This window comes from Mixophyes fleayi (genome assembly GCF_038048845.1).
Source record: "Mixophyes fleayi isolate aMixFle1 chromosome 12 unlocalized genomic scaffold, aMixFle1.hap1 SUPER_12_unloc_2, whole genome shotgun sequence".
Taxonomy (NCBI): Eukaryota; Metazoa; Chordata; class Amphibia; order Anura; family Limnodynastidae; genus Mixophyes; species Mixophyes fleayi.
Genome location: NW_027445896.1, coordinates 130,719 through 148,667, shown reverse-complemented (window position 1 = coordinate 148,667; position 17,949 = coordinate 130,719).

Below are 17,949 nucleotides of genomic sequence, written 5' to 3'. Positions count from 1 at the left end.
AAAATGGACAGCACGGTGGCTCAGTGGTTAGCACTTCTGCCTCACATCACTGGGATCATGAGTTCGATTCCCGACCATGCCCTTATCTGTGTGGAGTTTGTATATTCTCCCGTTTTTGCGTGGGTTTCCTCCCACACTCCAAAAAACATACTAGTAGGTTAATTGGCTGCTATCAAAAAATTGACCTTAGTGTCTGTTTGTTTGTGTGTGTGTGTGTTAGGGAATTTAGACTGTAAGCTCCAATGGGGCAGGGACTGATATGAGTGAGTTCTCTGTACAGCGCTGCGGAATCAGTGGCGCTATATAAATAGATGATGATGAAAATGAATTCAACACTACATTTAGTACTTCACAGCTGTAATAAAGAAAAGTCGCTGTACATCCCTGTGAGATATGTGTCTCTGTTACGTAACCCACAGCTGAATGCGATGGTGATTTTAGCTATTAAGACACTCATTCAATTTGTTCTTTTGAATGTTTTTAATGACATTAGCATTGTTCTCTTGTGCATGCATGATGTCTCTGCTATGGTGCATCGATTCTTTCTAATGATAGGTACACAATACAGAAAAAGTAAAGGATTAACGATATACCAACAGCATAAATTTAAAAAATCCCAATCAGTATGCCGATTGACGTGTACATACTATACACGATTATCTTCAGATCTCTGCTCTTTATCTGTCAAAATTATCGTCTGCAAGGTAGTCCATAAAAGGCAAAATTGACAGCTCAGGTCTTAATTCATTGAGAGACATCCAGCCCTGGCAATTGTATTAGGCAGCCTGTCTTGACACTGCACTGTGAGGAGTGCTGCAGAACTGTTTCAACAGATGGTTGGGGTTAAAGTTTATCATCACAGTGGGTATTAGGGCAGAAAGGATGCATTGCTGGAGCTGTGTGGTCTTATGCAAGTGATCTTTAAGAAAGAAGAGCAACGGAAAACGAGAGTGCACAGGCTCATACAGCGTAGCTGACTAAATACAGTGTGACAACTTAATTTCTGGCAGCTGAGACTTAATCTCCACATGTCCGCTTAACAGAGGGTTAAGCGGACATGTGGAGGGGGAGAGAGGGGGGCGCAGCCCGTACCATTCATATCAGTCTCTTCTCTAAAGCAAAACCTTGGAGGATATTTTGCCATGCTGCAAGCCCCCTCTTCTTACCTGCTCAGTCTCCAGAGTTCCTCTGACAGCTACTGGGGGCCTCCGTTGACAACCGCAAGCAGTTAGCAGAGACCGTGGATCATGATAAAGACAGTGGGACAAGATCAGCAGCAGGCAGACAAGGTGAATGAGACCGGTCACTCTGAGATCCACTACTGGCCGACAGTCATGTGAATTCATACACACTGCAGGATTGGAAGGTGATTGGTCGTATTAAACGGTACGACCAACCAAATTAAATGATGATCAGCCCTTTGGGACGACTTGAGATCATTGTGTAAGATACACACACACCATATCTGACCAAACGGTCGGATCTCGGCTGAATTGCCCGATTATTGGATGAAAATGTTCCAGTGTGTACCTAGCCGTATACTGTACACTAAATCCACATCAGATCTCTGGAAAAACCACATAGGGCCAACAACGCATTAATCAAACACATCACATTGTATAGCCACTATGTATAATGGTAAATATATATCTCCCCAGGAAATCATCCCTATTATATGAATATTTAAATGTTTTATAACAAGATCGATAACCATCAGTTATCTGTGTCCTGTGACATCTTAACATCATGTAATTTGTCCAAGAATTAAATGAAAGGAGCCATCAAGATTCCTATTAAGGAACTGTCCTTAACATCCTGATTGAAGTTCAAAGAGAAGAGGAGAGAGGTTTTTACATCTAGAAGGTACAAGATTCCGTTTACAGTTAAGTTTTTTATCATGAAAACCCAACCAGAAAATTGCTGGGTCCACGGGAGAAAATTTATCAACTGAAAAAAGCAGCCGCACACAGCGTATCATTTTACAGAAACACCCTATTTATTGGCCTAGTCCAGCGGCTGCAGAGATGTCACGGGGGTCCCACGGTCAGGACAAAAAAAAATAATCAAAAAATAAACACCAACGTAGCGGCACTGAATGTCAGGGCGTGAAGCCATCACGTCACACATATTCAGTGAGGAGTCGCGAAGAGAGGAGCTGGAAGAAAGAAGAAGAAGAGGCCAAGTAAGGTAAGTAAAGGAACGGAGGGGACATAGTCGTAGGAAACAGCGATGGAGGAGAAAAGGAGGGCGCAGTGTAATCATGAAGGGGCACAGTGTGAGCATGAAGGGGCACAGTCTGACGATTTTTGTATATAGTTATTTTATTTTGTTTGACCTTATTCCTCCTAATGATAGCTATAAATTGTTGTTTGACAGAAATATAATTGAAAAAAATACATAAAAATACTCGTTTTCTCTTAGATTTATGTGTATTATTTTTGCAACTTCAGTATTTCTGTCCTGACCTAACTACTTATAAAACGGGACTGCTCGGTAATTATTTTTAAAAAAATTATGGAGACCCTAAGGGTGCCGTGAACTAGAAAAGTTTGGGAACCACTGGCTTAGTGCAAACATGCACACATTTGGGAACTGCCTGTCAAAGTGCATAATCTTTTGCGAGCAAAGATATAAAGGTGCATAGAGGAGGGGGCGTGGCGTGGACGCCATATGGGAAAGCTGGAGTTTCTTTGAGCTCCGTTTCATATCCCCAATTAAAGACCAATTTGGGCACCATTCACTGCAGAAAGCCACATATACCTGCATTATTCTGAAGGCTGAACTCCCCAGGCACGACTTTGGATCCCTCATCCAGCATAATATAGGCTCCTGATTAGGTCCCCCACTCGTTTTTGGCCAGACAGGCGGTCTCCCCGGGCCGCTCCGCCAAGCGCCCACATCGCGCTATTGATAATTGGCAACATTAATCAGCTCCTGAGCCTTATAGCTTATAAAGCTGGATATATTCGGGTGGACAGTGGATTCGGCTACCGCCTGGACCACTCACCTATTCACCTGCTGGTGCTAGCTGCCGAACTCCGCTGAGGCCTACTTCCGGTCCAGAAGCCCCGATATCAAGCCCTACAAGCCCCCACAGAGACCACACTTCCGGTGGAGGCGGGGCCACGACGACGTCGACTAGTGCAGCTAACAGAACCATAGATACAGCAGAGCAGGGAGAGCTGGCAGCCCTGGCCACATATTCCAGCAACAGTGATAGGGGGCTTGAAGAAGATCTCCCCAGCACCTGATCACCAGGAGGGCTGTCTGTTATTGGACACCCTGCTTTGAAGACAAGCCTCTTCAGACCCACACACACCCCTGCTCTAAGATCTCAACTGAAAACTGAGGTGAGAGAAGCTGTTTGTCACTGTGGTTCTTCACAGAGCTCGGCAAATTCTGTATCTATGGTGTCTTAGTTAAAACTGTCTCAAATTCCCAGCGATACTCTGCCATCTAGTGGCAGTTTACAAAACAACATCTGAAATTTTCTAATACTTTTAAACGACTAAGAGCTCATGGCTAAAAAAAATGGCTCTTTTTCAACAATACCTAACCCACAGTCTCATCTATTCCGCCACCAATTGCAAACAATCTAACTACCAGATGAGTTCCTAACTTGCTCGCACATAGGGGAATCCATGGCGCTTTAACTCAATAATACATGTTTGCGAACGCAAGAGAGTCAGATCTTTATAACTAATAATTGAATCCTGGTATACCTCTCGCATCTATCAAGACCCTTTTTTAGAGGAGGGAAAAAAAAAGAAAAAGAAAAAACTAATAGCTCCCAGGAAAAGACAGCGCTATGTCTCACAGAAATCAGAAAAAAAAATGCACCACCAGAAGCTTCCTTCTTTTCTCAAGCTAAGAAGAAGAATGCCTCTCAAACATCTGCGTCTTCTCCGTCCCACCAACTTGAGTCGGATCAAGAAGATGCCAACTCATCTTCTAATACGTCCTTTTCTGTCAAATTGAGAAACGTCATCAAATCCACTATGCAAACGGAGGTACGGACGATTATCCAAGAAGAATTCAAAAAGGGAATGGCTGAGCTTCGCCAAGAAATAGCGGCAATTGGCTCGAGAACCGCAGACCTAGAGCAAAAAGTGGATGAGGTCTGTCACTTCCAAGAATTTGTGTCCACAGAGCTATCGGACATTCGTGCGGACATGGAATCGTTTAAAGATCAACTGGAAGATAATGAAAACAGGAATAGGAGAAACAATCTCCGCATTCGAAATATTCCAGAGACAATAGATGGAGATCTATTACCGAAATATCTTGAGAAACTTTTCCGTCACTACCTACCAGATATCTCTGCATTGGACGTACAGACAGACCGAGCTCACAGAGCACTACGACCGAAACCTCCACCTATTCAACCGCCTAGAGACGACATTGTTCGGTTCCATTACTATAAATACAAAGAACAATTCGTTATGGCCACCCGGGCGGCATCCTCACTTCAGTTTGATGGATCTGACCTTCAAGTTTACCAGGATCTTGCTCCCTTCTACGCTGCAGAAACGACGGGATCTCGCCCCAATCACTAAGCTATTAAGAGATCATAAAATTCGATACCGATGGGGGTTTCCGTTCCACCTATTGGTCGGCCACGAAGGTCAATCTCATAAGATTAAGACGCCAGACCAAGGAATCGCCCTGCTGCGGACTCTGGGAATAGCGATACCTCCAACATTGTCAAACACAGCGGAGGCTGTGAGACCAGTGGCTCCCACGGCTTCATGGACACAAACATGAAAGACTTGGACATAAGTTTCTAACTTTTGCCGATAAAAAGTTCAGAAAATCGGTTTGTGATACCTGGGAAAGATTATTGGCAACTCTAAGTATTGCTTCAGAGACATAAATGTAGGAAATTCTACTCAGATTAGTTCCTGAGATATCGTCAACAAGCAAGTAGGCTTACTTTGCATTCACAATACATTAATGTTATTATTTTTTATATGTTCTCTGACTGATGTCTCTCAATTGTTGTCCAATGTTAATACTGTTAGTAGCCCTGATAGTAATGTCTTACTTCGCACCATCGTTCGGCCGCTGCCACGCAGCCGGAGAGACACCCTATATTCTATAGCCTCTAAGATTTTCTGGTTGACTCTTCGAGCTGCGGGGCAGTCGGTTTCTCAGTTTGGTTACAAGCTAATCACTTAAGTTTATAACGAAGGCTAAGGATTTGTTGTCCAGATTTGATATTGATATAATTTTACGGATCTTATTTGCTGTTAACATTACGGTTACTGTTAGCCAAATGACTATATGTATTTAGCTAAACTGTTGTTTTTTGTTTTTGTTTTGTTTTTCTCTTTAAATGTACTACATAGTATTACTTTTCGACTTATCTCTTCCTTTTAAATGCTTATAAGCTGCATACATGTATCTTTTTCCTCGCATATTTGCAACGACTAGGATTCCCCCTTCTCCCCGAGCAAGTGTATCCACGGCTACACAACCACCCCCCACACTCCCCAAGTACACAGGATGTACTGGTCTCGATTTTTGGAAGACATGACTTGCCAGTCAAGCTGTCTTCTTTCCCCTCACTTTACTTTCATCCCCCTACTAACCTATTTTTTCCCCTCCCTATCCTTTGCACCTCGGCCTGGCATCGAGCTGCTCCTTTTATGCTACCCAAAATTACCTTGGCATAAATTCCACTGGTATCAACCATGACCCTCTCAGTTCTAACTATAAATGCTAATGGCCTTAATACGCCACAAAAGCGCACTATTTTGTTCCAGTACTTGAAACGTCATTCTCCTCAGATTGTAATGTTGCAAGAAACGCATTTCCAACATATACACCCAAATCTACAATGCAAACACTACCCCCAGGTTTATTATTCCACATCTTCCCAAAAAGTCAAGGGTACAGCTATCCTACTTCACCATACTCTTCCTTTAACAATCAAAACATCCTATACAGATCCCCAAGGACGATATGTAATTCTAACAGGTTCTCTCCTCTGCACACCGATTACCTTAGCTACACTATATGCTCCCAACACATTACAAAACACCCTTTTCACTCAATTTTTCTCCAGACTTTCACGAACTGGGACTGGAAGGATAATAATAGGGGGTGACTTTAATACCATCTTAAACATTCGATTGGACCGTTCACCTCCAACACTACGAGGTAGTCAAATAGCACGTGAAAGCCTTAAACTACAATCCTTGATCACTCAAGCTAATCTTTATGATACATGGCGAGTGCTATATTCCAATGATAAAACGTATACGCATTACTCGGTACCACATGGAACTTACTCTAGATTGGATATGGTATTTGTAGATGCTCTTACGACTCGTTCCCTGAAATCAGCTACTACTACATCAGTTCCCTGGTCTGACCACTCAGCTGTGTTAGTGCGACTTGACGTTTTGCCACCCTATACACCATGTTATCGATGGAGACTAAATGACCATCTATTTCTGAAAAAAGACAATGTTACGACGATACGAAAGGCTATTCTTGACTTTCAAACAGATAATGCCCAAGAGGATACTACCTCTACTATAAGATGGGAAGCTCATAAAGCGCCTATCAGAGGACGCCTGATCAGCTTAGCATCTCACGAGAAAAAACTACATCAAAAAGCAGTTACTGACCTAGAAGCCCAAATCCAAACCCTAACCAGACAGCACCAAACATATCCCAAACGTACAACTTATTTAAAACTTCTAGCTCTGTGAGGACAACTACGTAAACTACTAGCTTCAAAGGCGACTAAGACTCACCAATGGCTCCAACAACGACACTACGGGAAAGGGGATAAAGCTGATACATTGCTCGCTCGTAGGCTTCAAAACAAACGGACCCGGAACCGCATAATATCCATTAAGGATCAAGCACAGCACTCGCTATACGACCCACAATCTATAGCTGATAGATTCAGCGCCTACTACACTTTACTATATAATCTCCCCCTGACAACAGATTCCCCAGATATTCTTCATACCCAGATACGAGACTTTCTTCAGACCTGCTCCCTCCCCCGCCTCACTGCAGCAGAGCTCTTAATTCTAAACGCCGACATCACGATAAAAGAGATCAAAACAACCATTAAGACCCTAAGAAACTCGGCAAGTGCAGGCCCAGATGGTCTTACGGCAATCTATTATAAAAAATTTGCCTCTGATCTGGCACCTATGCTTCTCTCACTTTTTGAAACAATTTTGAATGGTGGGCACTTTCAAAGGGACACCACCAGGGCAGACGTTATTGTTATAGTTAAAGAGGGACGCGACCCTAGTCGCTGTGAAAGTTATCGCCCAATTTCGCTATTAAATGTGGACCTAAAGCTATTCGCCAAACTACTAGCAAACAGACTAGCCAGAGTGATTGCCGCCCTGGTCCACCCAGATCAGGTGGGTTTTATTCCTAGTCGACAACACTAGAAGGGCCATTGATCTAATTGAAATAGCAAACCGAGCCCGGGTCCCAGCTCTGGTGGTGTCGCTTGATGCAGAAAAGGCGTTCGACAGGGTCTCATGGCCCTTCATGAGAGCCACCTTGGGCGCAATGGGGTTCAGGGGCGGTTTCTTGTGCGGTCTAGCGTCCCTCTATCACAATCCCTCAGCTACGGTTATAGCCAATGGCGCCGCATCGTCTCCGTTCCACATTACAAATGGTACTCTGCGGGGCTGCCCTCGCTCTCACGATGGAACCACTGGCGTCACGTGTACGCAGGAACCCGACAATTTTTGGAATTCAAATGGGGTCGACTGATTATAAGATATCTATGTACGCAGATGATATTCTTCTTACAGTTACCAATCCCCTCACCTCCATCCCATCCCTGCAAAAAGAACTAGATGAGTATGGCGCAGTGTCTAACTTCAAAATCAACATGGACAAATCAGAAATTCTCCCTCTTAATCTACCTCCCCACCTATTAGATACCCTGCAGAAACAAACAAATTTCCGATGGCAGCGGGATAAACTTAAATACTTGGGAATTTACTTAACAACCCATTATAATCAGATATATGCAGCTAACTTCCCCAGGCTTTTAGACTCACTCAAGCGTGATCTTGAAAAATGGGATAAACTATATATATCTTGGCTCGGCCGCATGGCGGCGGTAAAAATGAACCTCTTTGCCACGAATTCTTTATTTGTTTCAAACCCTACCTGTTCGAGTACCCTCTCTTGCGCTACAGACCCTCCAGAAGCAAATTACTAGATTTGTTTGGGCAGGCAAGCGACCCTGAGTAAGGGCCTGCACGCTCTTCCGACGAAATTCAGAAGGAGGAGTAGGCCTCCCAAACATCTCCAAATACTATAATGCTGCACATTTGACCCAGCTAGTCTTATTTCACTCTCCATCTTCCACTAGGCTCTGGGTAGACATTGAGGCTACCTTTTCGCAATTACTTTTGCCCTATACACTGCTTTGGATATCAATCAAACATAGACCACCACTTCCGTTACTTTTAGCCACCACCTGTTATTCCCTCCAGATGTGGGACTACAGTAACTGCACGTTTCAGCTAATAAAGAATCCGGAAGTTATGTTCCCACTGTGGAACAATCCAGCTTTTCCACCAGGGCAACAACACTCATCTTTCCACCACTGGTCCCGACAAGGTCTAAGATTTATCACTGACATAGCGCCCATGCGGATATTCCCCGAATTTGCTGACTTACAACGATGATATGGCATTCCCCATGACCGTTTCTATCAATACCTTCAGTTGAGACACTTATATCAGTCGATCCCAAAGCTTAAGCTTATATACCAACTTACACCTTTAGAAACTTTTTGCAGACGTAAATCCCTTCCTACTGGTTTGATCTCCACTTTTTACAGTATCATGGTGGCATTTCGTCAACCTACCTAAGATCGCTACGAGCTGAAGTGGGAAGAAGACCTTGGCGTCGAGCTAGAAATAGAGGAATGGGCTAAGATCAGGTCACGAGTCGCTAAGAGCTCTATCTGTGTCGGTACCAAAGAGAACTCGTATAAGCTCTTATATAGATGGTATTTGGTCCCAACCCGCTTGAAAGCCATATATCCTGACTCCTCTAGTCAATGCTGGAGACTATGTGGGCAGGAAGGCTCATTCCAACATGTTTGGTGGTCCTGTCCGAGACTTGTGAAGTTCTGGCGGAAAATTCACAATTTAATTGATAGAGTCACCTCAGTAAAGCTACCCCTCTGCCCCTCATATTCACTATTGCATAGGCCTATATTATTATTATTATTATTATTATTATTATCGTTTATTTGTTAGGCGCCACAAGGTTTCCGCAGCGCCGTACATGGTACAAACAGTAGACTATACAGGGTAAAACAGTACAGGACAATAAACACAAAGTACCAGTACTTCAGAAACTCCAAGCAGGCAGATACAGTAGAGACGGAGCAGAAGAACAGGTATGGAGACAGGAGGGAAGAGGGCCCTCATTCGAGCTTACATCCTAAGGGAGGGTAAACAAAGTCAGGCACAAAAGGGAGCCAGTGAAGCAACGGGGAGAGAGAAAGGGGGCAGGGGAGAAGCAGAAGAGGAGAGTGGTTAAGTGGATGGTTGGTAGGCCTTAAGGAACAGGTGAGTTTTAAGTGCCCGCTTGAAGGAGCACAGATTGGGTGAGAGACGAATGGAGCGAGGGAGGTCGTTCCAGTGAAGGGGTGCAGCACGGGAGAAGTCTTGGATTCTAGAGTGGGAAGAGGTGATCAGAGTGGAGGAGAGGCGGCGATCATTGGCCGAGCGCAAGGAGCGGGCGGGAGTGTGAATGGAGAGGAGGTTAGAGATGTAAGGGGCAGTAGACTGAGAGAGAGCCTTGTAAGTGGTGGTGAGGAGTTTGAAAAGGATTCTGTAGGGGAAGGGGAGCCAGTGTAAGGAAAGACAGAGAGGGGAGGCAGAGGAGGAGCGGCGTGAGAGGAAGATGAGTCTCGCAGCCGCATTGAGTATAGAGCGGAGAGGGACAAGGTGGGAGCAGGGGAGGCCAGAAAGAAGGAGGTTGCAGTAGTCGAGACGGGAGATGATGAGGGCGTGGATGATAGTTTTGGTGGCATCTTGAGAGAGGAAGGGACGGATGCGGGCAATGTTACGGATTTGGAAGCGACAGGCTTGGGCAAGGGATTGAATGTGGGGGGCAAAAGAGAGAGAGGAGTCGAGAGTGACACCTAGGCAGCGGAGTTGGGTGACAGAGGAGATAGTGGAGTTGTTAACAACGATAGAGAGGTCATGGTGAGAAGGGAGCCTGGGTGGGGGAAAGACAATGAGTTTGGTTTTGGAGATGTTAATTTTAAGAAAGCGAGAGGACATCCAGGATGAGATGGCCGAGAGGCAGTCAGTTACACGAGAGAGGAGGGAGGAGGAAAGATCAGGAGAAGAGATGTAGAGTTGAATATCATCAGCATATAGGTGATACTGAAGACCGAAAGAGGAGATGAGAGCCCCAAGGGAGGAAGTATAGAGTGAAAAGAGTAAAGGGCCAAGAACAGAGCCCTGAGGGACTCCAACAGGGAGAGGGGAGGGGGTGGAGGAAGAACCAGACGTGGATACGGAGAAGGAGCGATTAGCAAGGTATGAGGTGAACCAGGCATGGACAGAGCCAGAGAGGCCGAGTGAAAGAAGAGTTTGCAGTAGGAGGGGATGGTCCACGGTGTCGAAGGCTGCGGAGAGGTCAAGGAGGATGAGTATGGAGTAGTGACCCTTGGATTTGGCTGATAGGAGATCATCGGTAACTTTAGCCAGGGCTGTTTCAGTGGAGTGGAGGGGGCGGTAGCCGGATTGGAGAGGGTCAAGGAGGGAGTTGTCAGAGAGGTGTCTGGTGAGGCGGCTGCAGACAATCCGCTCAAGTAATTTGGAGGCATATGGGAGAAGAGAGATAGGGCGGTAGTTAGCAAGAGAGGTGGGGTCAAGATTGGGTTTCTTAAGGATAGGGGAGATAAGAGCATGTTTGAATGAGGATGGGACAACGCCAGAGGAGAGTGATAGGTTGAAGAGGTGTGCGAGGTAGGAGCATGCAGTAGGAGAGAGAGAGCGAAGGAGGTGGGAGGGGATGGGATCAAGAGGACAGGTAGAGGGTGGAGAGGAAAGAATAAGGGAGCGAACTTCTTCACCTGATGTGGGGATGAAGGAGGACCACAGCTGGTTGATGGCGGGAGGTGAAGCGGTGGGGATGGGGGGAGAGTGGTGGGAGGAGGAGATGTTGCGTCTGATGGCTTCAATTTTGGAGGAGAAAAAGGAGGCGAAGTCAGACGCAGAGAGGGAAGGCGGGACAGTGGAGGTCAGTGGACAGTGGAGTATATCGGAGGTCAACAAATATACAATGGCGCTCATAGGCCATATACTTAATGCGGCGAAATGCGCAATAGCAGCGAATTGGAAACATCCAGAATCCCCATCGCTGCCTGAAATCGTCAATAGAACATGGCAGACATATAGCTGTGAACACATTACAAGCATTCTCAATGATCGTCCCAATAAATTCCGTGCGATTTGGGAATCCTTGGCTCGCCTCCTATGGTTCAGAACCAAAGCCTGATTAGAATGGAAACTATTGAATATAGCGTTAGAAGACGTTCAATATATGGTATTTACATGTAACACATCTAGATGCCAGGTCAGGTGCCCCTTTTCCTTCCCCCTCTTACCACACTAACACTTCTTCCTTTCCTTCCCCTTTTTCCTTCCCCCCCATGTTCCTTGTTTTCTCTCTCTTTTTTCTTTCCCTTTCTATGTTTTTATTTTGATTGACAAAGTTCACATTGTTCTTCTCATTTGCATGGTACTTATTGTTTGATCAATGTAGTTTAACCTTTACACTGTTTTGAAAATTGAAAAATCTCTTTAATAAAATATATCTAAAAAAAAAAAAGTGCATGGAGGAAAGAGTAAAATTCCTGCCTACTTTTTATTAGATCACACCCTCATTAAAGTCAACTTTTACTTTTTTTCCACTAAAAGCAAAGCTCATTCAAGCCTCATTAATGCCATAAAGCATGAGTGCGGGGACATCAGAACTGTATTTATATTAGTGTATACAATAGTAAAGAACACAAAAAGCGCCTCCCTTAGGTTTTATTATTTATTAGGCTGCCATTGCACATTGTCACACAGAAATAGGTTATAAGGCCATCCCTTAGGCAATCATGCATGGGAAAAGCAGTTTACCCAAGCTGTTATAAAAGTAACAATATATACATAGATGAACTCTAGCAGGAATGAGATGTATTCAGGAAGTTACGTACTCAGAAAGGCTTCATCGGTGATCCCTGATGAAACTATAACAGCGAAACGCGTTGGTTACAGATTCTATTTATACTGTGCCAGACTGCAACTTGTACAGGGATACGAGAAGTGAAACTTCCTGAATACATCTCACCTGCAGTGGAACACATTGTACAGTGTGCATTCTACATGCTGAAGGCGGAAACCGGCAGTTCGGCTTTTGGAACATACTATCTCCCTAGGCTTCCTGTTCGTGTGGAACACACCCTGTGTTCCACACGAACAGGAAGCCTAGGGAGATAGTCGCAAGAAGCAGTACTCCGCGGCGGTCAGGGACAGGACTTACCATTCAGAGACCTTGACTGGCCGGAGTGACCCTACTCTACAGAAAGCACACGTTTAAAGGATACATTAAAGATTCCATCCGCTACACCACTGATGAGTGAGTGTGGATAAAGGACATTGAATCGAGTAATCTAAGCCTGATTGCAAACTACAGGTTCTTAAACTAATAGTTTAATGGTGTTTTTACTAGAGATGAGCGCACTCGGATTTCTGAAATCCGAGCCCACCCGAACGTTGCCGATTCGAGTCGGATCCGAGACAGATCCGGGTATTGGCGCCAAATTCAAATCTGAAACTGAGGCTCTGACTCATAATCCCGTTGTCGGATCTCGCGATACTCGGATCCTATAAATTCCCCGCTAGTCGCCGCCATCTTCACTCGGGCATTGATCAGGGTAGAGGGAGGGTGTGTTAGGTGGTCCTCTGTCCTGGTAGATCTCGTGCTGTGCTGTTTAGTTCTGTGCTGTGCTGTTTAGTTCTGTGCTGTGCTGTGCTGTGTTCTGCAGTATCAGTCCAGTGGTGCTGTGTGCTGTGCTCTGTCCTTCTGATGTCAGTGGTGCTGCTGGGTCCTGTTCAGTCCAGTGGTGCTGTGTCCTGTGCTCTGTGCTTCTAAGGGCATAGTTATTTCCCCAATATTCCCCTGTGTTTAAAAAAATAAAAAAAAGTTATTTAAAAAAATACCAAAAACTAATTTAATTTTTTTTTAATTACCACAAAATTTGCACAACCAATCCTGCAGTATAAGCCCATTGGTACTGCAATATTACCAAGTTCACACATTCAGCAGTAAAAGTCCAGTGGTACTGCAATATTACAAAATTCACACATTCTGCAGTATCAGTCCAGTGGTGCTGTGTCCTGTGCTCTGTCCTCCTGAGTTCCGTAGTGCTGCTGGGTCCTGTGCTGTGTCCTGTTCAGTCCAGTGGTGCTGTGTCCTGTGCTCTGTGCTTCTAAGGGCATAGTTATTTCCCCATTATTCCCAAGTTTTTAAAAATTAAAAAAAAAATTATAAAAAATATTAAAATTAAAAATTAAAAAAAAAAGTAATTATAACCAAATTTGCAAAACCAATCCAGCAGTATAAGTCCATTGGTACTGCAATATTACCAAGTTCACACATTCTGCAGTATCTTGTGCTACATATAATGGAGACCAAAAATTTGGAGGATAAAGTAGGGAAAGATCAAGACCCACTTCCTCCTAATGCTGAAGCTGCTGCCACTAGTCATGACATAGACAATGAAATGCCATCAACGTCGTCTTCCAAGCCCGATGCCCAATCTCGTAGTACCGGGCATGTAAAATCCAAAAAGCCCAAGTTAAGAAAAAGTAGCAAAAAGAGAAACTTAAAATCATCTGAGGAGAAACGTAAAGTTGCCAATATGCCATTTACGACACGGAGTGGCAAGGAACGGCTTAGGCCCTGGCCCGTGTTCATGACTAGTGGTTCAGCTTCACCCACGGATCTTATCCCTCCTCCTCCTCCCCCCCCTCCAAAAAATTGAAGAGAGTTATGCTGTCAGCAACAAAACAGCAAACAACTCTGCCTTCTAAAGAGAAATTATCACAAATCCTCAAGGCGAGTCCAAGGGTGTTGGTGGTTGTCAAGCCTGACCTTCCCATCACTGTACGGGAAGAGGTGGCTCGGGAGGAGCCTATTGATGATGTAGCTGGCGCTGTGGAGGAACTTGATGATGACAATGGTGATGTGGTTATTGTAAATGAGGCACCAGGGGGGGAAAGAGCTGATGTCCATGGGATGAAAAAGCCCATCGTCATGCCTGGTCAGAAGACCAAAAAATGCACCTCTTCGGTCTGGAGTTATTTTTATCCAAATCCAGACAACCAATGTATGGCCATATGTAGCTTATGTAAAGCTCAAATAAGCAGGGGTAAGGATCTTGCCCACCTAGGAACATCCTCCCTTATACGTCACCTGAATAACCTTCATAGTTCAGTGGTTAGTTCAGGAACTGGGGCTAGGACCCTCATCGGTACAGGGACACCTAAATCCCGTGGTTCAGTTGGATACACACCAGCAACACCCTCCTCGTCAACTTCCTCCACAATCTCCATCAGATTCAGTCCTGCAGCCCAAGTCAGCAGCCAGACTGAGTCCTCCTCAATACGGGATTCATCCGAGGAATCCTGCAGCGGTACGCCTACTACTGCCACTGCTGCTGTTGCTGCTGTTAGTCGGTCATCTTCCCAGAGGGGAAGTCGTAAGACCGCTAAGTCTTTCACAAAACAATTGACCGTCCAACAGTCGTTTGCCATGACCACCAAATACGATAGTAGTAACCCTATTGCAAAGCGTATAACTGCGGCTGTAACTGCAATGTTGGTGTTAGACGTGCGCCCGGTGTCCGCCATCAGTGGAGTGGGATTTAGAGGGTTGATAGAGGTATTGTGTCCCCGGTACCAAATCCCGTCGAGATTCCACTTCACTAGGCAGGCGATACCAAAAATGTACAAAGAAATACGATCAAGTGTCCTCAGTGCTCTAAAAAATGCGGTTGTACCCACTGTCCACTTAACCACGGACATGTGGACAAGTGGTTCTGGGAAAATGAAGGACTATATGACTGTGACAGCCCACTGGGTAGATGCATCCCCTTCCGCAGCAACAGCAACAGCTGCATCAGTAGCAGCATCTACAAAATGGCTGCTCGTGCAAAGGCAGGCAACATTGTGTATTACAGGCTTTAATAAGAGGCACAACGCTGACAACATATTAGAGAAACTGAGGGAAATTATCTCCCAGTGGCTTACCCCACTTAAACTCTCATGGGGATTTGTGGTGTCAGACAATGCCAGTAACATTGTGCGGGCATTAAATATGGGCAATTTCCAGCACGTCCCATGTTTTGCCCACACCATTAATTTGGTGGTGCAGCATTACCTCAAGAGTGATAGGGGTGTGCAGGAGATGCTTGTGGTGGCGCGCAAAATTGCTGGACACTTTCGGCATTTAGCCAGTGCCTACCGCAGACTAGAGGCACATCAAAAAAGCATGAACCTGCCCTGCCATCACCTCAAACAAGAGGTTGTGACACGCTGGAACTCCACCCTCTATATGCTGCAGAGGATGGAGGAGCAGCAAAAGGCCATTCAGGCCTACACAGCCACCTACGACATAGGCAAAGGAGTGGGGATGCGCCTCAGTCAAGCGCAGTGGAGACTGATTTCCGTGTTGTGCAAGGTTCTGCAGCCATTTGAACTTGCCACACGAGAAGTCAGTTCCGACACTGCCAGCTTGAGTCAGGTCATTCCCCTGATCAGGCTGTTGCAGAAGCAGCTGGAGAAAGTGAGGGAGGAGCTGGTAAGCCATTGCGATTACACCAAGCATGTAGCTCTTGTGGATGTAGCCCTTCGTACGCTTTGCCAGGATCAGAGGGTGGTCACTCTTTTAAAGTCAGAGGAATACATTCTGGCCACCGTGCTCGATCCTCGGTTTAAAGCGTATGTTGTGTCTCTGTTTCCGGCGGACACAAGTCTACAGCGGTGCAAAGACCTGCTGGTCAGGAGATTGTCCTCTGAAGAGGACCGTGACATGCCAACAGCTCCACCCTCATTTTCTTCCACATCTATGGCTGCGAGGAAAAAGCTCAGTTTTCCCAAAAGAGGCGCTGGCGGGGATGCTGATAACATCTGGTCCGGACTGAAGGACCTGCCAACCATTGCAGACATGTCTACTCTCGCTGCATTGGATGCTGTCACAATAGAAAAAATTGTGGATGATTACTTTGCTGACACCATCCAAGTAGACATGTCAGACAGTCCATATTGTTACTGGCAGGAAAAAAAAGGCAGTTTGGAAGCCCCTGTACAAACTGGCTCTATTTTACCTGAGTTGTCCCCCCTCCAGTGTGTACTCGGAAAGAGGTTTTAGTGCAGCGGGGAACCTGGTCAGTGAGCGGCGAAGGAGGTTGCTTCCTCATAATGTTGAAAAAATGATGTTTATAAAAATGAATAATCAATTCCTCAATGAAGTACAGCACTGCCCTCCAGATAGTACAGAGGGACCTGTGGTTGTGGAGTCCAGCGGGGACGAATTGATAATGTGTGATGAGGAGGAAGTACACACTGTAGGGGGAGAGGAATCAGAGGTTGAGGATGAGGACGACATCTTGCCTCAGTAGAGCCTGTTTAGTCTGTACAGGGAGAGATGAATAGCTTTTTTGGTGTGGGGGCCCAAACAAACCAATCATTTCAGCCAAAGTTGTTTGGTAGGCCCTGTCGCTGAAATGATTGGTTTGTTAAAGTGTGCATGTCCTATTTCAACAACATAAGGGTGGGTGTGAGGGCCCAAGGACAATTCCATCTTGGAACTTTTTTTTTTGCATTATATGACCAATCAACAGTCGTTTGCCATGTTCAAAAAGTAAAACCAAATTTAAACAAATTCAAGAAATTAAACCAAAAGTAAAATGCCCTGTCATAATTTAAAACAAGAGGTATTGACGTGCTCTAAAACTACTGTATTGTTGTTTATATTTTATAAACACTACACTTGAAAGCTTGAGTCTTTCAATGAAAAAGTAACTGTCCATTACACGAATATTTGCAACAGGGACAATTTTAGGGTTAAGAAAGTCAACTAATAACACTTCCACGCTGTCTGTCTTTATAAACACTACACTTGGAAGTTGGAGGAGGTATTGTGGCCCCGGCACCAAATTTACTATCGGGGCCACTCCACTGTGCAGTCCATATTTAGGTGTATCAGATATTAAACAACGGTGACAGTTGATGCCCAATTTTTTAATTATATTGTTGGCGCTGTAAAAAATTGTGTTCCGGGCACACCACACTACGCAGTCCATACCCTTTTTTGGTGGAATTCAGACCAGTTGAGGGTGTATTTATTTTATTGTGGCCCCGGTATCAAATTGGGTACCGGGGCCACCCCACTACGCAGTCCAGATACTTGTTTGGTGGAATTCAGACCAGTTGAGGGTTTTATTATTATATTGTGGGGACCACTCTATACCACACTACCACTCTATACCACTCTATTTAATACTTTAATTCTATTACTAATTCCCATAAAGAGGAACTGCCACTTCTATTTAATACTTTAATTCTATTAGTAGTTACCATAAAGAGGAACAAAATAAACAAATTTTACCAAAAGTATAATATGACTTACAAACACTACACTTGAAAGATGGTGCCTTTAAATGAAAAAGTCAGTATTCATTACACGACTATGTGCAACAGGGACAGTTTTTTGGTTTACGAAGTCAACCAATAACACTTCGACCATGTCTGTCTTTAACATACTTGATGGGATCTCAATGACGAATGGTCTGTACCATGTTTGGAGGAGGTATTGTGGCCCCGGTACCAAATTGGGTACCGGGGCCACTCCACTATGCAGTCCAGATAGAGG